At 40.5% G+C, this 9,906-nt stretch overlaps 1 protein-coding gene across 1 annotated transcript in view; it reads right to left on the reverse strand.

Moving 5' to 3' along the window:
* KCNB2 (potassium voltage-gated channel subfamily B member 2) overlaps window positions 1–9,906 on the reverse strand; it is a 496,369-nt gene that overhangs the window by 461,016 nt on the left and 25,447 nt on the right. The gene's annotated exons all lie outside the window — the stretch shown is intronic.

A 9,906-nucleotide genomic window follows, 5' to 3' on the forward strand; every position in this document is an offset into this window, starting at 1 on the left:
TCTGGTATAGGCTGACAAAGATCCCTGGGAGACACACTGGTTTGTGCTCATCCACCAGCCTCAACGCTGGTGGAGGGAACTCCCCCCGCAGCGCGATAGTAGATAGGCCTGGTGGCTGCTTTCCTAAAGATGACAGACAGGAACCCCTTGGGCAGCGGCTCTACTACGGAATGCAAAGCGCGGCTATGAGTTGGAAGCCACTTGATGGCAACAGATAAAGTCTGAGAGATTCCAAATTTGTGGCCACTCTTCTTTTTCCTAGCTCCAGACTGAAATATGAATGTGCTGATCAAATGTTCCTAAAAAAACCACATTCACTTTACGCTTAACTGAGCACATTCCCAACAGGCTCAGCCAGTCCGGATTCCTTCCCCATTTCAGCTGTTACCAACACGCGCACAGTCACAGTCACTCAAGCCCTAAGAAATCCTGATCAATCCCGCCACATTCCATACGTACCAGGTCTTCCAAATCACGTTTCCTCAATGTTGCTTAAATCCTACACAGCCCCTCCCTCCCTATCACCACAACTCTAGTTACTACCCTAAGCTCTCTTTTTCATATTTCCATAGAGCATTTTCAACTAGATCAAAATCTCTAGTCTTATCTACATAAACATGTGCATCTCCATTCAGTGACTAGAACGATCTGCTAACGGACATGTGTGACCCACGTGCTTCAAAGCCTACAAGGGCTCACCATTAGGAGTTTGTTCTTTTACATCTGGTTACCTCTTCACTCTCACCTGTCATCTGTCCCTCATGACCATATTCTTGCAATTGCAAACCACACACAACATTCTGTTTAAAGCTCCTGGCCTCCCTTTGTGCTGTAGCTTACACCCTATCCTTTTGTCTATACCTGCTGCTTGCTCTTCAAGACATGACTTAGCCATCACCTCCTGCAGCGCTCTCTGCTGGGATCACAAATCTCTCCGGGGATATGGCTTCCATTTCATTGAACCATTTCAATAATGCCCCTCTGCCGACACACTGAGACTTCCAAGAGGATGGAGACTAACTCATGTACTACTGTGTATCCTTCATTGAGCACCGTGCTTACACATTAGAGGGTGGTAGGGGGTTAATAAATGTTCGATAATGAATTAATTCTTGGGTTGCATTCTACAAGACTACTGGCCCAAGGAAGGTATACAGTCTCAAAGGGGACATAAACAGGACCATGTGGGGGCTTCAGCAATTCACAAAAATTGTCCATTGTTTGTATTATTTTGCCACACAGATCTTGTCTGCTGAGCCCTAACTCTTTATGGCTTTGCAGCTCTAGGGGTTCCTCTTGCTGATACATTATTAGGATCTGTAGCAGCATCTTCTTAGTTCATCTTCCCCTAAAATGTATTTAAAATTTTATTTTATTTTATTGGGGGCTCTTATAGCTCTTATCACAATCCATACCTATATACATTTTGTCAAACACATCTTTACATATGTTGTCATCTTTTTCAAAACATTTTCTTTCTACTTGAGCCCCTGGCATCAGCTCCTCCTTTTTCTCCCTCCGTCCTCTCCCCTCCCCATGCCCCCTTGATAATTTATCCTTTTTTTCATGTTTTACACCGACTGCTGTCTCATTTCACCCACTTTTCTGCTGTCCATCCCCCTAGGATGGGGGCCATATGTTGATCATTGTGACCGGTTCCCCCTTATTCCCCACCCCTACCCTTACCCTCCTAGTATCACTGCTCCCCTTTTTGGTCCTGAGGGGTTTATCTGCTCTGGATTCCCTGTGTTTTGAGCTCTTATCTGTACCAGTCTAGTCAGATTGGTAAGCTAGAACTGGGGTCCTGGTGGCGGGTAAGGAGCATTAAAGAACTAGAGGAAGGTTATGTGTTTCATTGGTGCTATACAGTACCCTGACTGGCTCTTCACTTCCTTGTGGCCATTTTGACAGGGGGGTGTCCAATTGACTACTGATGGGCTTTTGGTCTCCACTCTGCTCTCCTCTTCATTCCCACTGATATGCTTTTTGTTTGTTTTGTTTTGGGTCTTTGATGCCTGATACTTGATCCCACTGACACCTCATGATCATACAGGCTGATGTGCTTCTTCCATGTGGGCTTTGCTGCTTCTCATCTAGATGGCCACTTGATTATCTTCAAGCCTTTAAGACCTGACCCCCTAAAATGTTTTTGCCAAGAACTGGGGAACTTCAAGCACTGTATGCAAGGCACCACACTGAATGTGAAACTGCCTGTTTCCCAGGGCCAATGGCTAGACAAAAGGAAAAAGCTTTTAGATTTAAGAAAGTCTTTAACTAGATCTCATTTAAGATACACACCGATTTTTGCATGCCTCTGCTTTCTCACTCCTATAAGTTAAGTTTATTTCTGCACCTGGCAGCCAACTATCCTCTCAAATAAAAATAAGCCTAAGTTTATGAAAAAAAAAATAGGTGGACTGTATAAAACAGCACAGGCACTCATTGTCTTACAAACATCCAATTTACCTACATACAACCTACAGTTATGAACCAACCCTCCTCTCCACGCTCACTGCCACCAGTAAAACCAATTATATTAAAATTTTGAGGCATATACAATGGTTCATAATAACAAACAAGTACTGCTTTACAATATGCATCAAAACATTACTATTATATTACTGTATTGTTATGTTTGTTAAAAATACATTCCATGTATCTGGAAATATCTAATTTTTTAATATATAGAAAAGTACAATATATAATATATATCAGGACAAACGTTTGACTTACTGACATAGATATGAACCATATCTAACTATAACGGAAGCCCTGCTGCCATGGTGGATTACTCATTGGACTGGTAACGTCTATAGTTTGAAACCACCAGCTGCTCTTCAAGAAAAAGATGAGGCTTTCTACTCCCATCAAGAGTTAGAGCCTTGGAAACCCACAGGGGCGTTTTCACTCTGTCCTTATAGGGTTTTTCTGAGTAGAATCCACTTGATGACGACAATGAGATATCTAATTGCTCTGGCTTAGTATACAAATTCAACTTAAAGGCTAATTTAGGAAGGGGACAGCCTATATATCATATATGGTCAGTTAATGAATTAGAATTTCTCCAACCAGATATTGACAAATATTTTAAGCATACATGTACACATTTGCATCACCCCACAAAACAAACCCATTGCCATCCAGTGAGTCCTGGCTCACAGAGCACTTACACAGGGTGTCAACAACTCTGCAAACCTGTACAGGGGCCCTCAGTTGCCCCTCCTCCAGCAGACTGGCTGACAGATTCACATTTAGCAGTCCAGTGCGTAACCCACAGATGGCAAAGGTGTGTCTTTCACCCAAATGAAGAGGTAGTACAGTAACTGGGTAAGTTAAATTCTATGAGCCTCATTTTCCTAATATGGACTAGAATAAGAATATTCATATTTCTTCCTAAATTTGATTCCCAAGCATTGTGGGAAAAAATGAAGTCCATATCTATACCACCTTAAAAAACCAACTCACTGCCATTGAGTCAATTACCACTCACAGCAACCCTGTAGCACAGAGTAGAAGTGCCCGTGCAGGCTTCTAAGACTCTTTACAGGAGTAGAAAGCCCATCCTTCTCCCACAGAGCAGCTGGTGGTTCCAGATGCTGACCGCATGGTTAACGGCCCAACCAGTAACCACTACAGCACCAGGGCTCCTCAAAGCTATACCAGTGTCTATTACATACACGCTAACATTTAATTTCATTTCTTATGCATATATTCTGTCTTCCCAACTAGATTGCAATCCTACCATATCAAGAATCTGGAGTGTCATCTTTTTATCTACATAAAAATGTTCCTGCAGTTCATAGTTTGTATTTCTGGCAATGATGTTGGAGTCCAAATGTATTACCCAAGTGACAATTGACTATGTATACAAAGTAAACAGCAACAATCAGGCAGAGGCAGCTGAAAATACTTAGAAAAAGGATGATTCCAGTGGAAACTCAGTGACCATGCCTCATGAGCAAGACGCTGGCAGATGACTCAGCTCTCAGCAATTCATACAGGGCCCACAACTCACCCACCGGGATAATAAGTTGCAAGGCTAATACATTTGTAATTTGGCCACAAACATAAACTAAAGCTACTCTATTTTGAATATGCCTCCCACTATATGAGAAGATAAATGTTATTTGAGCTGATTATAAAATCAGCTAAGAGGTTTTCTGGAAAGAGTGAGAGTGAAATTAAATGTGATACAAGTTTCTCATGCTTGTGGTCAAGGGCGTAGTGTGACTTGCTACCTTGGAAAAGTCACTTCTAAAAACAAATGCTATGTCATCATTGTAGGGATGTCACCATTTTCCATAAGTAATGTCACATTTGAGATCAATAGTGACTTTTCCTTTGTTGTTTTTTTCAGGATGCGTATCTCAATTGAGGAAAAGGCCAGAAGACATGCTGTGATAATAAGTCCCGTGCTCGTTACAGATCTTTCAAGACAGGACGGAGCACAATGCTCTGTCCTTTCTCCAAAGCAGGGGTGCTGATCCGAGTGTGAGACAGTGGCCTGTTGACTTGATTTCGGGAGATATAATCTACTCTGATGAGTGTTACCCAGGCCAAAGTTCTTATTTTCCGTTGGCAGAATATTCTGGTTCTTGTCTGACAGAGTGGAGAGACTCAGAGGTTCTCAAGCAGGTGGAGAGCCATGGGTAATATTAGGAGAGTTCATTGAGCTTCCAAAGTAGTCGTGGACAACACAGAGAGGGTGATTGGAAACCCACGATTCAGGCAAACGACAAAGCATTTTGACTGACCAACAGGGACCCGGAGCCCTGATAAGCCTTTCTTTGCCTTTCTTCCTGTCTCTCTCTCTCTCTTTTTTTAACGGACAGTTTTGTGCATATTTTTATTACTTTTTTTAATGAACCAAAAGAAATTTAATTCCAGAAGATTACTTGAATATAAAAGATAAAACATACAGCATGTCTTTATAATTACATAGGTATGTATATATGATACAGAGAAACAAACATTTTTTAAAGGGTAAGACACAAGCAACTGTGTTTCTCTTATGGATTCATCTCAGAGACAGTACAAATGCAAACCTTGCTAGGTAGGACTCTGTCTTTGCTACTTTTTAAATAACATGAATAAAAAATGAAAATATAAAGAAATGCAATTTTGATTTTCCTACCACTATCTTGCAAAAGTTAACCCCTCCACTGCTAACCTACAGATTGATGGCTTAAACACACCCCACAGGGAGAGGGGCATGGCGATCTACTGCTATAAAGAATAGAGCCTAGATAGCACTGTGGGGGCAGTTCAACCATGTCACATAGGATCGCTCTTCAAGACGGACCTGTCTGCACCTCACCACAGCAACACCAGCATTCTGCTTTCGTTACTAACTCCCTGGTAGTCGGTGTATCAAACTTGTACAGTAACTACAAAGAAAATGGTTAAATACTGTGGCTATTGTGAGTTGCCTTAGAATTGATTCTGACTCAGGGAGACCTACCGTGTGCTCAACAGGGCGGTTCTATCTGGCTTTCAAGGCTGGGGTCTTTCAGAGGCAGTTCCCGAGGCTTGTCTGTCAAGGCACCTCTATGTGGGGGTATATAGCCCCAACCGTTCCGCTAGTGACTGCATACTGGCTTTCTCAAGAAGCCAAACCAACAAATAATATATGGAAATGGCTCATGTAATCATAAAGGCTGCCAAGTACCAAGTCCATGGGTCAGAAGTCAGGTGTAGGCTTCTCCTAAGTCCTGTAGTTGCAGGGGTTGATGAACTCAGGATTGGCAGGTCAGATGACAGGTTGGTGGATCACAATCTTGAGATTCCTCAAGATTGGCAGGCAGTGGGGCAGGCCATTGGTTCAAGTCCCGTGAACCAGAGGTCAGGAAACGATCATCACATTTCATCCCGCCAACTTCCTACCTGTCTCTTCTCTCCTTTGTTCTGCTTCTGTGGTTTTCTCTCTCATCATCCCCTGTATCTGTTGGCCCACTGAATTGCTAATCTTCCACCTGTTTCTGTCCCTCTCTTCCTGGTCTGTTCCCCTGTTCTCTATTCACAGCCTCCTAACTAGCCACAAAACCAAACTACCTATTGTTGAACTAGTACATGCTGCATGAAATTCTCTATCATTGATCTGAATCCTAAAGCCTACTAAGCTGAAATCAGTATCACTCTCTCTCTGAAGAAGAAGAAGAAGAAGAAGAAAAATACCAAAAACCCAGCCCCTCGGCCATGGAGTCAGTTCCAACTCATATCAGCCTCACAGGGTTTCCGAATGTATCGATCCTTAGGGAAGCAGATAGTCTCACCTCATTCACAAAGAGCAGCTGGTAGGTTTGAACCACCAATCTTGCAGTTAGAAATTCAACACTTAACCAACTGCATCACCAGGGCTGTGTCTCGGTGGGTATTTGGGATCAGCAATGCACTCTGCTCTGAGGTGCAGGGCACTTGGGTCCCATCAAGGTGGCTTCCTATGCCATCCCTTTATCTGTCTGGTTGGACTGAAGGTCCTCCTCACTAAACAAGGGCATTTCTATGCCAAAAGATACTGATTTCCATGATGCTTGGGTAAATTTCCCCCTCCTAAGAGGTTCTGGGTGACTTTTACCAATACCACTTCCCTCACCATCCTTATATTATTAGATAGAAACAAACATGTCATACACAGTCTGAATTAAAAACATTTTTTCATACCTAGTTTTCTTTTTAAAGAAAAAGAGGCTTTCATTTTAATTTGAAAAACTCTTTATAATTTATCATGGCTGGAAGCAGATTACCTTCAAATAAAGCATTGTATCATTTCATTCATTTTATTCATTATTTAGTTGATCGGATACACTTTAACTTGTCATTTTTAATTGATGTGCTTCTTTGCCTAATTAATTTACTTCTAATAATAAATCCATCAATTCCCTCTATGAGGTGCTATATCTTCCTGCTCTACAGAGTTTGCAGGATTTATGCCTTTAATTTTAGTAATTAAAGTGGATACTTTGTGATGCTTTCTCATAGATCGCTTAGAGAAGTAAAAATATGTCCGTGATAATAGTTTCACCTCGGAAGGATGAATCAAGGTATAAACGCAGTACACAGCAGAATCATTCACTGTTGAAGCTGTGTAGATGTTAGCAAGTTATGTCGACACAATGTCTAGACATCGGTGGTCAATTATGGACAGAAGGTACCTTTTTATGTCAGGCACAAAGCCCCAGTGGGGGTATTTGCTTTGGGCTGAGGATTTTCTTTTCACCTCACTTGATCAATTGAAAGTCAAGCTTGCAACAAATCAGTGGACTAGGGCAAATGCACTAACCATCCTTTCATTAGTCTGTTAGAGAAAAAAGCAACTCTTTAAACAATAAACAACAACAAACATTCAAGTTGTGCACAGCTGCACCGTGCTCCTTCCAACAGCGTGGAATTATGCTGCCACCCATTCTGGGCCAGATCTGACACAACACAACGCTCTGCGCCTGGCACTGTAATTATAGCTTGGGACTCTAGGTTTGGGGGAAAGGGAAGACATTTTACTGTCCTCTCAAAAATACTAGCATTATGTCATACATTTGACACTTCTTGAGTGTGGCAAGATGGGATAAGTCACAATGTGCAATCTTGTGAAGATTAAAAAGCAAATCTTTCTAAAGATCTAAGTGATATTTAACAGTTTGTCTCCTGTTGCTAGTACACTCTGCAGGAATTTGCAAACAAACAACTCTGAGACCTATACGTCTACATCACTCTATGTTTAGATCTAATGGTTTTCTCAAACCTCCATGTGTGATGTTAAGTAACATGAATGTATATATGTGTACACGTATATATATGTGTGTACATGTGTATATACATATATGTGTGTGTATATACAGATACATATATACACACATAGACATAGTTTCAGGTATTCTATTCCAGCGGGTCAAGATTATTTGTGAGTCAGTGGTTGAACAGAAAGGCCATTATTAGTTCAAAATGTAATCTTTCTTTTTACTCAGTAGCTGCTGAAAAATTTAAATAGCACCTCCAACATTTAGTAGTGAAAGGCAATCACATAATTATAACACATTAAACAAACAGATACAATTTAGTTTAGGAGTGGTTTAAAGGCCCCAGAAGCTTCCTGGTATATCAAGAACTTCAGCAAATCTAGGTTCCTTTGCAACCTGATGGGATCATAAAGTTCCCATTGTTGGTATGTTTATTTATTTTTAATATGTCAAGTTCTAGTAATAACTGAAATGCTTCCCTTGTCCTTGGAAAGACGGAAGGTGGCATTTCTTTTGTCCAGTCAAATGCTGCTTCTGTCAATACGCTCTGCAATTTTAGCACAAATATTTAGGCTTGAGTTTAAAAAAAGAAAGCCAAGCTTTCATCCTTGAGATAACTGATGCTTTTTTTAGGTACACGCAAACGAAATCCTAAAAGCTTTGCTTTCAGTGGTCAAAAAAGTATTGTATTGCAGCTGAGAAGGGGAAGTGACAAGTAATAAGAATATGCAATATGAACACCTTTCAATATCATAGATGTTTTCTTATAATCCAGCTTATAAATAGCTAATACTGTATTTAGATAGATAGTTTTGCTTCATCAGAATAGGAAGTCATTTAAAATATTAGACTATAAGTACAATAGCTAGATGTGCTGGCTATTAGCAGTTTCCTTTAGAAAAAATGGCCTTAAGCTATAGTTGACAATGAAAATATTTCTTTGCTCTAAAAAACACATATATAATACTGATGGTCTAATGCATCTTGGACCTTTTATAAACCACAGAGTATACCTGGATTGAGATTAGAAGAAGAAGGAGGAGGAAGAGGAGAAGATGAAGATTAATAAAAAGAAGAAGAAAGGAGGCACAAACATTTCTGTGACCTTGCAGCCATCCAGCTGTGGATTTTCTATCATGACGGTCAAAGTGTCCTTACCCTAATCTGTTCCTTTGCATCTCCTTGTGCAAAGGTCTTCTTGGAGGCACAATGGAGTAAGAGGATAAACAAAGATCAAAGTTTCTGAGGAAGTAAATAAGGCAACCAACAGAGAAATTATTGGTGCCAAGGAAAGAGATGGGAAATGGGCTAAAATATCCCAATAGAAGTTTACACACTTCCGTCACTCCCAGTGTTCTATGTGGACAAAACAAACATCAGAGTCGTTGATTTAAATTTCATAGTCCATCTGGATGTTTGACATATAGCAGATCCAGCATCTATGAAATCAAAGAAATGCTTATGTATGGGTGAAGGGAGATAGCAGACAGTGTAAGATGTGAAAATAATAATAATAACTTCTAATTTATCAGGGGTTCATGAGGGTGGGAGGGTGGAGGAGGAAGGGGGGAAATGAGGCGCTGATACCCAGGGCTCAAGTAGAAAGAGAATGTTTTGAAAAGGAAGATGGCAACATGGACAAATGTGCTTGACATACTGATGTATGGATTGTTATAAGAGCTGTAAGAGCCCCCAATAAAATGATTAAGAAAGAAAAGAAATGTTCATGAACTGTGGATGGCACTTATTAACACTCTCCTTGGTTTCTTCCAATGGCATCAGCTTCTGGACAATGGAATGACAGGTCTGGAATAATCAGTACTAAGATTCTTGCAGAAGATATGCTTCTCAGTTGAACTCTGATCATTAGTAAAAATACCCTTTCCTTTCTAATTAGATTTCTAGCCCTTAGTTCTCCTTAATCAAGTGTACAAGAGATAATGTACCTTTTATTAAGATGTTCATACACTGATTGTGATTTGAGGTCAGTCTCTATGACTTAAACATCCTACAATGATTTATTGACCATCACCTCCTCCCTCAACTTTTTAATTTTAATCATTTTATTGGGGGCTTGTACAACTATCACAATCCATACATCCATCCATAGTGTCAAGCACATTTGTACATTTGTTGCCATCATCATTCTCAAAACATTTTCTTTCTACTTGAG

The sequence above is a fragment of the Echinops telfairi genome, unplaced genomic scaffold (assembly GCF_000313985.2).
Source record: "Echinops telfairi isolate 266 unplaced genomic scaffold, ASM31398v2 ScPeMD7_1;HRSCAF=3_0, whole genome shotgun sequence".
In the NCBI taxonomy this organism is placed as follows: Eukaryota; Metazoa; Chordata; class Mammalia; order Afrosoricida; family Tenrecidae; genus Echinops; species Echinops telfairi.